Here is a 16,593-nt window from a genome sequence, read left to right on the forward strand (position 1 = left end):
TGACAACTGAAAGGTTGTTGGTTCAAAATCCTGTGTAGAGCACACTTTTACCAGATTGGGCGTTTTGCTCCATATTACCCAGTGAGACCATGCTAATATAATTTGCGTAACACACCGTACATATTGGGACAATGTAATAATTTCAGGCTAGTTGGTCATTAAGAAAAAGTGAAATAAAACGTACAGCCCTTTACATAAATTAAAAATACTAGTATTATTATTGTTATAATCAAGCCTAATGATAACAAATAATAAGCGGAGGAAAATAAACTAATGTGTGTAAGTAATTACAGTACTGTATCTACATGTGCCAGTGAGCATGCATGATTAATTAAAACAGACATAAATTAACAAACTGTAGCTTATCTAATAATGACATAAACATCATACCGGTGTCTAGTATTATTATTATTAATATTATTATTATTATTATTATTATAATTACTACTGTGATTATTATTATGATGATGAGTATTATTATTATACCAGACAGGTATGAGATGGCTTATCAATGTAGTACACCAAGTAAAAAATAGGTTCAACACCATATATAATTTGTTTACGGAAAATTAATATATTTTCAAATAGTAGCGTAATATTCATTGTGGTACTCATCTGAAACTGAAAACAAAAAACAACATATCTTTATATAAAGCATAACATGCTTACATGAAGTGTAAGAGGAACTGGCTGTGTTGTAATCCGGTGGTTTTTATTTTACTCCTGGAATTGCAAAGTCTTCTTGCAATTCCTTAGGTGTGTTTTTTTTTCCACGAGACCATTTTGTAACTAATTCTGTATCCTCCTCCATGTTCAAGAATAGGTCGTACAGAAGTAGAAAGTGTCAAGACGTGTGGAAAGTCAATGAATGAGTCTACAGTATGCATGTCATGTAAATAGACTACAAACAAATTGGCGATTTTACTAAAGCTTAATGGAAGACATCATGTTACATGTAGCTTTATTGCTAACCGTGAAAAATAAACGTCATTTCCATAACATTTCCACAAACTTCAGGAAGGAGTATTTCATTTATGTGTAGAAACGTACGCTTCTTATAAATGTATTAGCAACAGGGAAATGGAAATAAGTTAGCATTCCTTATGTTTTGACAACCGGGAAACAAAGAAGAAACAATTCCTTGTTTTCTGAGAACTAAAAACTGAAATAAGTAACCATTCCTTATTTTCTGAGTTCCAGGAATCAAACAAGGAATAAGTAACCATTGCTTGTTTCTTCATGAGTCTAGAAACAGAAAAAAATACTTATTTTATTAAGAAAACAGGCAAACTGAAAAAGTAACCAACAACAAAACGTAGCAATCAGTAACCATCACTGTATTTGGAAAATTGGGAAACAGAAATAAGGAATAAGTAACCATTTCTTATTTTTTGGGAAACCGTGTTTCAGAAATAATAAACTATGTACATGTTCTTTGTTGAAAATCTGAAACCAGGAATAAGTGTCTATTACTTATTTCGTGTAAAACAGGGACAAATATAAAAAATTGTAATCATTACTTATTGAAAGAAAATGGAAATAAGGAATGAGAAACCATTACTTATTGATCAAAAGACATCAATCAGACATAAAACACTAGTAAACATTAACAAGAAATATGTATCCATAATTCATTTATTGAGAAATCTTGAAAAAAAATGAAATATTGAATCATTACTTATTTTGAGAAATCACAAATAAGTAACACGTAAGCATTACTTAATTTTTGAAACGTAAGCAATAAGAAATAAGGAATTAGTAACCATTACTCATTTTTTTAATAAATAAGGAATAAGGAATCAACCTCACGGAGGTGTCTGATAAGCTGACAATGCGTTGATCTTGGACGTGAGCCTCTGCGTCTGCAGCCTACAGCGAAAAAAGTGAGCTGCACTGCCGAGACTGGCACACAAATGCCTGGAGACTGGAGAATGCGGGCATCAATCCCGCTACCTCTCACATGCTAAGCGAGCACTCTACCACCTGAGCTAATTCCCCTGCCCTCAGATGTGAAGCCCACTTCTTCAGTCTTTACATGGAACGTCGAGAGTAAGTTCGTTCCTGTGCTCAGGCAAGCTTGCATCCAACTGTGGACAACTTACTTTCCACTGTGACAGCCACTATGCCACAATACAAAAAGGATTGTCAGGAGCAAAACTTTCAAACTGACAGAAAACTTCAAGGCCTGTCGTGTGACTTGATTTACATGAGCTACAGAAATGTTCTTGAACATATGTATATAACTAAGGATTCATTGAGGTCGGCGTAGCGCATTCGCCTTTCTGAAACATGAAGGGCCAGGGCTCTCCCTTGTTGACGACTGCGTGGCCTAATGGATAAGGCGTCTGACTTCGGATCAGAAGATTGAGGGTTCGAGTCCCTTCGTGGTCGTCTTATATGTTACGATGACGAAGTTGTGTCTCTCTCCTTTCTGGAGACGTTTAGAAGGGCCACTTGGTGTTCTAATGTTGCAGACAGCAGTGCTATGTTTGATAACCCTACCACAAACAGGTGATGCCCTGCACCCTGTATAGGGGTTATTCTTCACCAGCGAAATAATCCTTCTGCCACAGTTGTTTTCCGTTGCCTTTTGGTGTCCTGAGCTCACCAGTGCGTTATTTCTTTTGAAGAAGTTGCCAAATAGTAGATTTTTCCACAGCCAATGTTTTTGCTATCTCTCTGACCGGTTTGTTTTGATTTCTAAGGCAAAACTGAAGACAAAACGCCACAAGAACAAAGAGGCACTACTAAAGACAGCTGAAGGCCTTGCAGAGCATCACCAGGGACTAAACCCAGCATCTGGTGATGGCTATGGGTTCCACACTTCAACATTCATTGACTGCAAAGGATCTGCAACCAAGTATTGAAACTAACAATTTAATTCAGGATTATGTTACTTTGTCCAAATACTTTTGAGCACCTAAAATTGGGGGGACACATATAGAAATGGATGTTAGTACCCTCAAATTAAAGATGAAAGACTACACTTAAAGAATATCTGGATTGTTTCCTTTGAAATCCATTGTGGTGTTGTACAGATCCAAAATGATGACAATTGTGTCACTGTCCAAATATTCATGGATCTAATTGTAGGTATGTTTTTCTTTTAAAATAGATTTTCTTTGTCTTTTAATGTTTATTCTTTTAAATGTACAATCAGTATCCTGTATTATGTTTTGTACTTAATCTATGTTACCTTCAGTCCTTTGCTGTAAATGCTTTGGCAATACTTGCATAACCTCGCCATGCCAATACAGCCCTTCTGAATTAGAATTTGACAAAACCGTATTCAATTATAATAATATTTGTTGTCAATGTAAATATATGACAAAATAAACCATTACTGTTACTATGATTATGATGCAGCTGTTTTGATTATTATTCTGGACTGACAACTGAAAGGTTGTTGGTTCAAAATCCTGTGTAGAGCACACTTTTACCAGATTGGGCGTTTTGCTCCATATTACCCAGTGAGACCATGCTAATATAATTTGCGTAACACACCGTACATATTGGGACAATGTAATAATTTCAGGCTAGTTGGTCATTAAGAAAAAGTGAAATAAAACGTACAGCCCTTTACATACATTAAAAATACTAGTATTATTATTGTTATAATCAAGCCTAATGATAACAAATAATAAGCAGAGGAAAATAAACTAATGTGTGTAAGTAATTACAGTACTGTATCTACATGTGCCAGTGAGCATGCATGATGAATTAAAACAGACATAAATTAACAAACTGTAGCTTATCTAATAATGACATAAACATCATACCGGTGTCTAGTATTATTATTATTATTATTATTATTATTATTATTATTATTATTACTGTGATTATTATTATGATGATGAGTATTATTATTATACCAGACAGGTATGAGATGGCTTATCAATGTAGTACACCAAGTAAAAAATAGGTTCAACACCATATATAATTTGTTTACGGAAAATTAATATATTTTCAAATAGTAGCGTAATATTCATCGTGGTACTCACCTGAAACTGAAAACAAAAAACAACATATCTTTATATAAAGCATAACATGCTTACATGAAGTGTAAGAGGAACTGGCTGTGTTGTAATCCGGTCGTTTTTATTTTACTCCTGGAATTGCAAAGTCTTCTTGCAATTCCTTAGGTGTGTTTTTTTTTCCACGATACCATTTTGTAACTAATTCTGTATCCTCCTCCATGTTCAAGAATAGGTCGTACAGAAGTAGAAAGTGTCAACACGTGTGGAAAGTCAATGAATGAGTCTACAGCATGCATGTCATGTAAATAGACTACAAACAAATTGGCGATTTTACTAAAGCTTAATGGAAGACATCATGTTACATGTAGCTTTATAGCTAACCGTGAAAAATAAATGTCATTTCCATAACATTTCCACAAACTTCAGGAAGGAGTATTTCATTTATGTGTAGAAACGTACGCTTTTTATAAATGTATTAACAACAGGGAAATGGAAATAAGTTAGCATTCCTTATGTTTTGACAACCGGGAAACAAAGAAGAAACAATTCCTTGTTTTCTGAGAACTAATAACTGAAATAAGTAACCATTCCTTATTTTCTGAGTTCCAGGAATCAAACAAGGAATAAGTAACCATTGCTTGTTTCTTCATGAGTCTAGAAACAGAAAAAAATACTTATTTCATTAAGAAAACAGGCAAACTGAAAAAGTAACCAACAACAAAACGTAGCAATCAGTAACCATCACTGTATTTGGAAAATTGGGAAACAGAAATAAGGAATAAGTAACCATTTCTTATTTTTTGGGAAACCGTGTTTCAGAAATAATAAACTATGTACATGTTCTTTGTTGAAAATCTGAAACCAGGAATAAGTGTCTATTACTTATTTAGTGTAAAACAGGGACAAATATAAAAAATTGTAATCATTACTTATTGAAAGAAAATGGAAATAAGGAATGAGAAACCATTACTTATTGATCAAAAGACATCAATCAGACATAAAACACAAGTAAACATTAACAAGAAATATGTATCCATAATTCATTTATTGAGAAATCTTGAAAAAAAATGAAATATTGAATCATTACTTATTTTGAGAAATCACAAATAAGTAACACGTAAGCATTACTTAATTTTTTAAACGTAAGCAATAAGAAATAAGGAATTAGTAACCATTACTCATTTTTTTAATAAATAAGGAATAAGGAATCAACTTCACGGAGGTGTCTGATAAGCTGACAATGCGTTGATCTTGGACGTGAGCCTCCGCGTCTGCAGCCTACAGCAAAAAAAGTGAGCTGCACTGCCGAGACTGGCACACAAATGCCTGGAGACTAGAGAATGCGGGCATCAATCCCGCTACCTCTCATATGCTAAGCGAGCACTCTACCACCTGAGCTAATTCCCCTGCCCTCAGATGTAAAGCCCACTTCTTCAGTCTTTACATGGAACGTCGAGAGTAAGTTCGTTCCTGTGCTTCAGGCAAGCTTGCATCCAACTGTGGACAACTTACTTTCCACTGTGACAGCCACTATGCCACAATACAAAAAGGATTGTCAGGAGCAAAACTTTCAAACTGACAGAAAACTTCAAGGCCTGTCGTGTGACTTGATTTACATGAGCTACAGAAATGTTCTTGAACATATGTATATAACTAAGGATTCATTGAGGTCGGCGTAGCGCATTCGCCTTTCTGAAACATGAAGGGCCAGGGCTCTCCCTTGTTGACGACTGCGTGGCCTAATGGATAAGGCGTCTGACTTCGGATCAGAAGATTGAGGGTTCGAGTCCCTTCGTGGTCGTCTTATATGTTACGATGACGAAGTTGTGTCTCTCTCCTTTCTGGAGACGTTTAGAAGGGCCACTTGGTGTTCTAATGTTGCAGACAGCAGTGCTATGTTTTATAACCCTACCACAAACAGGTGATGCCCTGCACCCTGTATAGGGGTTATTCTTCACCAGCGAAATAATCCTTCTGTCTTCTGCCACAGTTGTTTTCCGTTGCCTTTTGGTGTCCTGAGCTCACCAGTGCGTTATTTCTTTTGAAGAAGTTGCCAAATAGTAGATTTTTCCACAGCCAATGTTTTTGCTATCTCTCTGACCGGTTTGTTTTGATTTCTAAGGCAAAACTGAAGACAAAACGCCACAAGAACAAAGAGGCACTACTAAAGACAGCTGAAGGCCTTGCAGAGCATCACCAGGGACTAAACCCAGCATCTGGTGATGGCTATGGGTTCCACACTTCAACATTCATTGACTGCAAAGGATCTGCAACCAAGTATTGAAACTAACAATTTAATTCAGGATTATGTTACTTTGTCCAAATACTTTTGAGCACCTAAAATTGGGGGGACACATATAGAAATGGATGTTAGTACCCTCAAATTAAAGATGAAAGACTACACTTAAAGAATATCTGGATTGTTTCCTTTGAAATCCATTGTGGTGTTGTACAGATCCAAAATGATGACAATTGTGTCACTGTCCAAATATTCATGGATCTAATTGTAGGTATGTTTTTCTTTTAAAATAGATTTTCTTTGTCTTTTAATGTTTATTCTTTTAAATGTACAATCAGTATCCTGTATTATGTTTTGTACTTAATCTATGTTACCTTCAGTCCTTTGCTGTAAATGCTTTGGCAATACTTGCATAACCTCGCCATGCCAATACAGCCCTTCTGAATTAGAATTTGACAAAACCGTATTCAATTATAATAATATTTGTTGTCAATGTAAATATATGACAAAATAAACCATTACTGTTACTATGATTATGATGCAGCTGTGTTGATTATTATTCTGGACTGACAACTGAAAGGTTGTTGGTTCAAAATCCTGTGTAGAGCACACTTTTACCAGATTGGGCGTTTTGCTCCATATTACCCAGTGAGACCATGCTAATATAATTTGCGTAACACACCGTACATATTGGGACAATGTAATAATTTCAGGCTAGTTGGTCATTAAGAAAAAGTGAAATAAAACGTACAGCCCTTTACATACATTAAAAATACTAGTATTATTATTGTTATAATCAAGCCTAATGATAACAAATAATAAGCGGAGGAAAATAAACTAATGTGTGTAAGTAATTACAGTACTGTATCTACATGTGCCAGTGAGCATGCATGATGAATTAAAACAGACATAAATTAACAAACTGTAGCTTATCTAATAATGACATAAACATCATACCGGTGTCTAGTATTATTATTATTATTATTATTATTATTATTATTATTATTATTATTACTGTGATTATTATTATGATGATGAGTATTATTATTATACCAGACAGGTATGAGATGGCTTATCAATGTAGTACACCAAGTAAAAAATAGGTTCAACACCATATATAATTTGTTTACGGAAAATTAATATATTTTCAAATAGTAGCGTAATATTCATCGTGGTACTCACCTGAAACTGAAAACAAAAAACAACATATATTTATATAAAGCATAACATGCTTACATGAAGTGTAAGAGGAACTGGCTGTGTTGTAATCCGGTCGTTTTTATTTTACTCCTGGAATTGCAAAGTCTTCTTGCAATTCCTTAGGTGTGTTTTTTTTTTCCACGAGACCATTTTGTAACTAATTCTGTATCCTCCTCCATGTTCAAGAATAGGTCGTACAGAAGTAGAAAGTGTCAACACGTGTGGAAAGTCAATGAATGAGTCTACAGCATGCATGTCATGTAAATAGACTACAAACAAATTGGCGATTTTACTAAAGCTTAATGGAAGACATCATGTTACATGTAGCTTTATAGCTAACCGTGAAAAATAAATGTCATTTCCATAACATTTCCACAAACTTCAGGAAGGAGTATTTCATTTATGTGTAGAAACGTACGCTTTTTATAAATGTATTAACAACAGGGAAATGGAAATAAGTTAGCATTCCTTATGTTTTGACAACCGGGAAACAAAGAAGAAACAATTCCTTGTTTTCTGAGAACTAAAAACTGAAATAAGTAACCATTCCTTATTTTCTGAGTTCCAGGAATCAAACAAGGAATAAGTAACCATTGCTTGTTTCTTCATGAGTCTAGAAACAGAAAAAAATACTTATTTCATTAAGAAAACAGGCAAACTGAAAAAGTAACCAACAACAAAACGTAGCAATCAGTAACCATCACTGTATTTGGAAAATTGGGAAACAGAAATAAGGAATAAGTAACCATTTCTTATTTTTTGGGAAACCGTGTTTCAGAAATAATAAACTATGTACATGTTCTTTGTTGAAAATCTGAAACCAGGAATAAGTGTCTATTACTTATTTCGTGTAAAACAGGGACAAATATAAAAAATTGTAATCATTACTTATTGAAAGAAAATGGAAATAAGGAATGAGAAACCATTACTTATTGATCAAAAGACATCAATCAGACATAAAACACAAGTAAACATTAACAAGAAATATGTATCCATAATTCATTTATTGAGAAATCTTGAAAAAAAATGAAATATTGAATCATTACTTATTTTGAGAAATCACAAATAAGTAACACGTAAGCATTACTTAATTTTTGAAACGTAAGCAATAAGAAATAAGGAATTAGTAACCATTACTCATTTTTTTAATAAATAAGGAATAAGGAATCAACTTCACGGAGGTGTCTGATAAGCTGACAATGCGTTGATCTTGGACGTGAGCCTCCGCGTCTGCAGCCTACAGCAAAAAAAGTGAGCTGCACTGCCGAGACTGGCACACAAATGCCTGGAGACTAGAGAATGCGGGCATCAATCCCGCTACCTCTCATATGCTAAGCGAGCACTCTACCACCTGAGCTAATTCCCCTGCCCTCAGATGTAAAGCCCACTTCTTCAGTCTTTACATGGAACGTCGAGAGTAAGTTCGTTCCTGTGCTTCAGGCAAGCTTGCATCCAACTGTGGACAACTTACTTTCCACTGTGACAGCCACTATGCCACAATACAAAAAGGATTGTCAGGAGCAAAACTTTCAAACTGACAGAAAACTTCAAGGCCTGTCGTGTGACTTGATTTACATGAGCTACAGAAATGTTCTTGAACATATGTATATAACTAAGGATTCATTGAGGTCGGCGTAGCGCATTCGCCTTTCTGAAACATGAAGGGCCAGGGCTCTCCCTTGTTGACGACTGCGTGGCCTAATGGATAAGGCGTCTGACTTCGGATCAGAAGATTGAGGGTTCGAGTCCCTTCGTGGTCGTCTTATATGTTACGATGACGAAGTTGTGTCTCTCTCCTTTCTGGAGACGTTTAGAAGGGCCACTTGGTGTTCTAATGTTGCAGACAGCAGTGCTATGTTTTATAACCCTACCACAAACAGGTGATGCCCTGCACCCTGTATAGGGGTTATTCTTCACCAGCGAAATAATCCTTCTGTCTTCTGCCACAGTTGTTTTCCGTTGCCTTTTGGTGTCCTGAGCTCACCAGTGCGTTATTTCTTTTGAAGAAGTTGCCAAATAGTAGATTTTTCCACAGCCAATGTTTTTGCTATCTCTCTGACCGGTTTGTTTTGATTTCTAAGGCAAAACTGAAGACAAAACGCCACAAGAACAAAGAGGCACTACTAAAGACAGCTGAAGGCCTTGCAGAGCATCACCAGGGACTAAACCCAGCATCTGGTGATGGCTATGGGTTCCACACTTCAACATTCATTGACTGCAAAGGATCTGCAACCAAGTATTGAAACTAACAATTTAATTCAGGATTATGTTACTTTGTCCAAATACTTTTGAGCACCTAAAATTGGGGGGACACATATAGAAATGGATGTTAGTACCCTCAAATTAAAGATGAAAGACTACACTTAAAGAATATCTGGATTGTTTCGTTTGAAATCCATTGTGGTGTTGTACAGATCCAAAATGATGACAATTGTGTCACTGTCCAAATATTCATGGATCTAATTGTAGGTATGTTTTTCTTTTAAAATAGATTTTCTTTGTCTTTTAATGTTTAGTCTTTTAAATGTACAACCAGTATCCTGTATTATGTTTTGTACTTAATCTATGTTACCTTCAGTCCTTTGCTGTAAATGCTTTGGCAATACTTGCATAACCTCGCCATGCCAATACAGCCCTTCTGAATTAGAATTTGACAAAACCGTATTCAATTATAATAATATTTGTTGTCAATGTAAATATATGACAAAATAAACCATTACTGTTACTATGATTATGATGCAGCTGTGTTGATTATTATTCTGGACTGACAACTGAAAGGTTGTTGGTTCAAAATCCTGTGTAGAGCACACTTTTACCAGATTGGGCGTTTTGCTCCATATTACCCAGTGAGACCATGCTAATATAATTTGCGTAACACACCGTACATATTGGGACAATGTAATAATTTCAGGCTAGTTGGTCATTAAGAAAAAGTGAAATAAAACGTACAGCCCTTTACATACATTAAAAATACTAGTATTATTATTGTTATAATCAAGCCTAATGATAACAAATAATAAGCGGAGGAAAATAAACTAATGTGTGTAAGTAATTACAGTACTGTATCTACATGTGCCAGTGAGCATGCATGATGAATTAAAACAGACATAAATTAACAAACTGTAGCTTATCTAATAATGACATAAACATCATACCGGTGTCTAGTATTATTATTATTATTATTATTATTATTATTATTATTATTATTACTGTGATTATTATGATGATGATGATGATGATGATGAGTATTATTATTATACCAGACAGGTATGAGATGGCTTATCAATGTAGTACACCAAGTAAAAAATAGGTTCAACACCATATATAATTTGTTTACGGAAAATTAATATATTTTCAAATAGTAGCGTAATATTCATCGTGGTACTCATCTGAAACTGAAAACAAAAAACAACATATCTTTATATAAAGCATAACATGCTTACATGAAGTGTAAGAGGAACTGGCTGTGTTGTAATCCGGTCGTTTTTATTTTACTCCTGGAATTGCAAAGTCTTCTTGCAATTCCTTAGGTGTGTTTTTTTTTCCACGAGACCATTTTGTAACTAATTCTGTATCCTCCTCCATGTTCAAGAATAGGTCGTACAGAAGTAGAAAGTGTCAAGACGTGTGGAAAGTCAATGAATGAGTCTACAGCATGCATGTCATGTAAATAGACTACAAACAAATTGGCGATTTTACTAAAGCTTAATGGAAGACATCATGTTACATGTAGCTTTATTGCTAACCGTGAAAAATAAACGTCATTTCCATAACATTTCCACAAACTTCAGGAAGGAGTATTTCATTTATGTGTAGAAACGTACGCTTCTTATAAATGTATTAGCAACAGGGAAATGGAAATAAGTTAGCATTCCTTATGTTTTGACAACCGGGAAACAAAGAAGAAACAATTCCTTGTTTTCTGAGAACTAAAAACTGAAATAAGTAACCATTCCTTATTTTCTGAGTTCCAGGAATCAAACAAGGAAAAAGTAACCATTGCTTGTTTCTTCATGAGTCTAGAAACAGAAACAAATACTTATTTCATTAAGAAAACAGGCAAACTGAAAAAGTAACCAACAACAAAACGTAGCAATCAGTAACCATCACTGTATTTGGAAAATTGGGAAACAGAAATAAGGAATAAGTATCCATTTCTTATTTTTTGGGAAACCGTGTTTCAGAAATAATAAACTATGTACATGTTCTTTGTTGAAAATCTGAAACCAGGAATAAGTGTCTATTACTTATTTCGTGTAAAACAGGGACAAATATAAAAAATTGTAATCATTACTTATTGAAAGAAAATGGAAATAAGGAATTAGAAACCATTACTTATTGATCAAAAGACATCAATCAGACATAAAACACAAGTAAACATTAACAAGAAATATGTATCCATAATTCATTTATTGAGAAATCTTGAAAAAAAATGAAATATTGAATCATTACTTATTTTGAGAAATCACAAATAAGTAACACGTAAGCATTACTTAATTTTTGAAACGTAAGCAATAAGAAATAAGGAATTAGTAACCATTACTCATTTTTTTAATAAATAAGGAATAAGGAATCAACTTCACGGAGGTGTCTGATAAGCTGACAATGCGTTGATCTTGGACGTGAGCCTCCGCGTCTGCAGCCTACAGCAAAAAAGTGAGCTGCACTGCCGAGACTGGCACACAAATGCCTGGAAACTGGAGAATGCAGGCATCAATCCCGCTACCTCTCACATGCTAAGTAAGCACTCTACCACCTGAGCTAATTCCCCTGCCCTCAGATGTAAAGCCCACTTCTTCAGTCTTTACATGGAACGTCGAGAGTAAGTTCGTTCCTGTGCTTCAGGCAAGCTTGCATCCAACTGTGGACAACTTACTTTCCACTGTGACAGCCACTATGCCACAATACAAAAAGGATTGTCAGGAGCAAAACTTTCAAACTGACAGAAAACTTCAAGGCCTGTCGTGTGACTTGATTTACATGAGCTACAGAAATGTTCTTGAACATATGTAAATAACTAAGGATTAATTGAGGTCGGCGTAGCGCATTCGCCTTTCTGAAACATGAAGGGCCAGGGCTCTCCCTTGTTGACGACTGCGTGGCCTAATGGATAAGGTGTCTGACTTCGGATCAGAAGATTGAGGGTTCAAGTCCCTTCGTGGTTGTCTTATATGTTACGATGACGAAGTTGTGTCTCTCTCCTTTCTGGAGACGTTTAGAAGGGCCACTTGGTGTTCTAATGTTGCAGACAGCAGTGCTATGTTTGATAACCCTACCACAAACAGGTGATGCCCTGCACCCTGTATAGGGGTTATTCTTCACCAGCGAAATAATCCTTCTGTCTTCTGCCACAGTTGTTTTCCGTTGCCTTTTGGTGTCCTGAGCTCACCAGTGCGTTATTTCTTTTGAAGAAGTTGCCAAATAGTAGATTTTTCCACAGCCAATGTTTTTGCTATGTCTCTGACCGGTTTGTTTTGATTTCTAAGGCAAAACTGAAGACAAAACGCCACAAGAACAAAGAGGCACTACTAAAGACAGCTGAAGGCCTTGCAGAGCATCACCAGGGACTAAACCCAGCATCTGGTGATGGCTATGGGTTCCACACTTCAACATTCATTGACTGCAAAGGATCTGCAACCAAGTATTGAAACTAACAATTTAATTCAGGATTATGTTACTTTGTCCAAATACTTTTGAGCACCTAAAATTGGGGGGACACATATAGAAATGGATGTTAGTACCCTCAAATTAAAGATGAAAGACTACACTTAAAGAATATCTGGATTGTTTCCTTTGAAATCCATTGTGGTGTTGTACAGATCCAAAATGATGACAATTGTGTCACTGTCCAAATATTCATGGATCTAATTGTAGGTATGTTTTTCTTTTAAAATAGATTTTCTTTGTCTTTTAATGTTTATTCTTTTAAATGTACAATCAGTATCCTGTATTATGTTTTGTACTTAATCTATGTTACCTTCAGTCCTTTGCTGTAAATGCTTTGGCAATACTTGCATAACCTCGCCATGCCAATACAGCCCTTCTGAATTAGAATTTGACAAAACCGTATTCAATTATAATAATATTTGTTGTCAATGTAAATATATGACAAAATAAACCATTACTGTTACTATGATTATGATGCAGCTGTGTTGATTATTATTCTGGACTGACAACTGAAAGGTTGTTGGTTCAAAATCCTGTGTAGAGCACACTTTTACCAGATTGGGCGTTTTGCTCCATATTACCCAGTGAGACCATGCTAATATAATTTGCGTAACACACCGTACATATTGGGACAATGTAATAATTTCAGGCTAGTTGGTCATTAAGAAAAAGTGAAATAAAACGTACAGCCCTTTACATACATTAAAAATACTAGTATTATTATTGTTATAATCAAGCCTAATGATAACAAATAATAAGCGGAGGAAAATAAACTAATGTGTGTAAGTAATTACAGTACTGTATCTACATGTGCCAGTGAGCATGCATGATGAATTAAAACAGACATAAATTAACAAACTGTAGCTTATCTAATAATGACATAAACATCATACCGGTGTCTAGTATTATTATTATTATTATTATTATTATTATTATTATTATTATTATTACTGTGATTATTATGATGATGATGATGATGATTATTATTATTATTATTATTATTATTATTATTATTATTATTATTATTATTATTATTATTATTATTATTACTGTGATTATTATTATGATGATGAGTATTATTATTATACCAGACAGGTATGAGATGGCTTATCAATGTAGTACACCAAGTAAAAAATAGGTTCAACACCATATATAATTTGTTTACGGAAAATTAATATATTTTCAAATAGTAGCGTAATATTCATCGTGGTACTCATCTGAAACTGAAAACAAAAAACAACATATCTTTATATAAAGCATAACATGCTTACATGAAGTGTAAGAGGAACTGGCTGTGTTGTAATCCGGTCGTTTTTATTTTACTCCTGGAATTGCAAAGTCTTCTTGCAATTCCTTAGGTGTGTTTTTTTTTCCACGAGACCATTTTGTAACTAATTCTGTATCCTCCTCCATGTTCAAGAATAGGTCGTACAGAAGTAGAAAGTGTCAAGACGTGTGGAAAGTCAATGAATGAGTCTACAGCATGCATGTCATGTAAATAGACTACAAACAAATTGGCGATTTTACTAAAGCTTAATGGAAGACATCATGTTACATGTAGCTTTATTGCTAACCGTGAAAAATAAACGTCATTTCCATAACATTTCCACAAACTTCAGGAAGGAGTATTTCATTTATGTGTAGAAACGTACGCTTCTTATAAATGTATTAGCAACAGGGAAATGGAAATAAGTTAGCATTCCTTATGTTTTGACAACCGGGAAACAAAGAAGAAACAATTCCTTGTTTTCTGAGAACTAAAAACTGAAATAAGTAACCATTCCTTATTTTCTGAGTTCCAGGAATCAAACAAGGAATAAGTAACCATTGCTTGTTTCTTCATGAGTCTAGAAACAGAAACAAATACTATTTTCATTAAGAAAACAGGCAAACTGAAAAAGTAACCAACAACAAAACGTAGCAATCAGTAACCATCACTGTATTTGGAAAATTGGGAAACAGAAATAAGGAATAAGTATCCATTTCTTATTTTTTGGGAAACCGTGTTTCAGAAATAATAAACTATGTACATGTTCTTTGTTGAAAATCTGAAACCAGGAATAAGTGTCTATTACTTATTTCGTGTAAAACAGGGACAAATATAAAAAATTGTAATCATTACTTATTGAAAGCAAATGGAAATAAGGAATTAGAAACCATTACTTATTGATCAAAAGACATCAATCAGACATAAAACACAAGTAAACATTAACAAGAAATATGTATCCATAATTCATTTATTGAGAAATCTTGAAAAAAAATGAAATATTGAATCATTACTTATTTTGAGAAATCACAAATAAGTAACACGTAAGCATTACTTAATTTTTGAAACGTAAGCAATAAGAAATAAGGAATTAGTAACCATTACTCATTTTTTTAATAAATAAGGAATAAGGAATCAACTTCACGGAGGTGTCTGATAAGCTGACAATGCGTTGATCTTGGACGTGAGCCTCCGCGTCTGCAGCCTACAGCAAAAAAAGTGAGCTGCACTGCCGAGACTGGCACACAAATGCCTGGAAACTGGAGAATGCAGGCATCAATCCCGCTACCTCTCACATGCTAAGCAAGCACTCTACCACCTGAGCTAATTCCCCTGCCCTCAGATGTAAAGCCCACTTCTTCAGTCTTTACATGGAACGTCGAGAGTAAGTTCGTTCCTGTGCTTCAGGCAAGCTTGCATCCAACTGTGGACAACTTACTTTCCACTGTGACAGCCACTATGCCACAATACAAAAAGGATTGTCAGGAGCAAAACTTTCAAACTGACAGAAAACTTCAAGGCCTGTCGTGTGACTTGATTTACATGAGCTACAGAAATGTTCTTGAACATATGTAAATAACTAAGGATTCATTGAGGTCGGCGTAGCGCATTTGCCTTTCTGAAACATGAAGGGCCAGGGCTCTCCCTTGTTGACGACTGCGTGGCCTAATGGATAAGGTGTCTGACTTCGGATCAGAAGATTGAGGGTTCAAGTCCCTTCGTGGTTGTCTTATATGTTACGATGACGAAGTTGTGTCTCTCTCCTTTCTGGAGACGTTTAGAAGGGCCACTTGGTGTTCTAATGTTGCAGACAGCAGTGCTATGTTTGATAACCCTACCACAAACAGGTGATGCCCTGCACCCTGTATAGGGGTTATTCTTCACCAGCGAAATAATCCTTCTGTCTTCTGCCACAGTTGTTTTCCGTTGCCTTTTGGTGTCCTGAGCTCACCAGTGCGTTATTTCTTTTGAAGAAGTTGCCAAATAGTAGATTTTTCCACAGCCAATGTTTTTGCTATGTCTCTGACCGGTTTGTTTTGATTTCTAAGGCAAAACTGAAGACAAAACGCCACAAGAACAAAGAGGCACTACTAAAGACAGCTGAAGGCCTTGCAGAGCAACACCAGGGACTAAACCCAGCATCTGGTGATGGCTATGGGTTCCACACTTCAACATTCATTGACTGCAAAGGATCTGCAACCAAGTATTGAAACTAACAATTTAATTCAGGATTATGTTACTTT

At 35.2% G+C, this 16,593-nt stretch overlaps 5 non-coding genes across 5 annotated transcripts; all 5 read left to right on the forward strand.

Annotated features, from left to right (window-relative positions):
• Positions 1 to 2,318: 2,318 nt before the first annotated feature.
• trnar-ucg (transfer RNA arginine (anticodon UCG)) lies at positions 2,319 to 2,391 on the forward strand. The gene has a single exon. It is a non-coding gene; the product is annotated as a tRNA-Arg (tRNA).
• A 3,314-nt stretch (positions 2,392 to 5,705) lies between these two features.
• trnar-ucg (transfer RNA arginine (anticodon UCG)) lies at positions 5,706 to 5,778 on the forward strand. Its single transcript has one exon. It is a non-coding gene; the product is annotated as a tRNA-Arg (tRNA).
• A 3,325-nt stretch (positions 5,779 to 9,103) lies between these two features.
• Positions 9,104 to 9,176, forward strand: trnar-ucg (transfer RNA arginine (anticodon UCG)). Its single transcript has one exon. It is a non-coding gene; the product is annotated as a tRNA-Arg (tRNA).
• Positions 9,177 to 12,508: 3,332 nt separating this feature from the next.
• Positions 12,509 to 12,581, forward strand: trnar-ucg (transfer RNA arginine (anticodon UCG)). The gene has a single exon. It is a non-coding gene; the product is annotated as a tRNA-Arg (tRNA).
• A 3,423-nt stretch (positions 12,582 to 16,004) lies between these two features.
• Positions 16,005 to 16,077, forward strand: trnar-ucg (transfer RNA arginine (anticodon UCG)). The gene has a single exon. It is a non-coding gene; the product is annotated as a tRNA-Arg (tRNA).
• The last annotated feature ends 516 nt before the right edge of the window (positions 16,078 to 16,593 follow it).

The sequence above is a fragment of the Amia ocellicauda genome, chromosome 14 (assembly GCF_036373705.1).
Source record: "Amia ocellicauda isolate fAmiCal2 chromosome 14, fAmiCal2.hap1, whole genome shotgun sequence".
In the NCBI taxonomy this organism is placed as follows: Eukaryota; Metazoa; Chordata; class Actinopteri; order Amiiformes; family Amiidae; genus Amia; species Amia ocellicauda.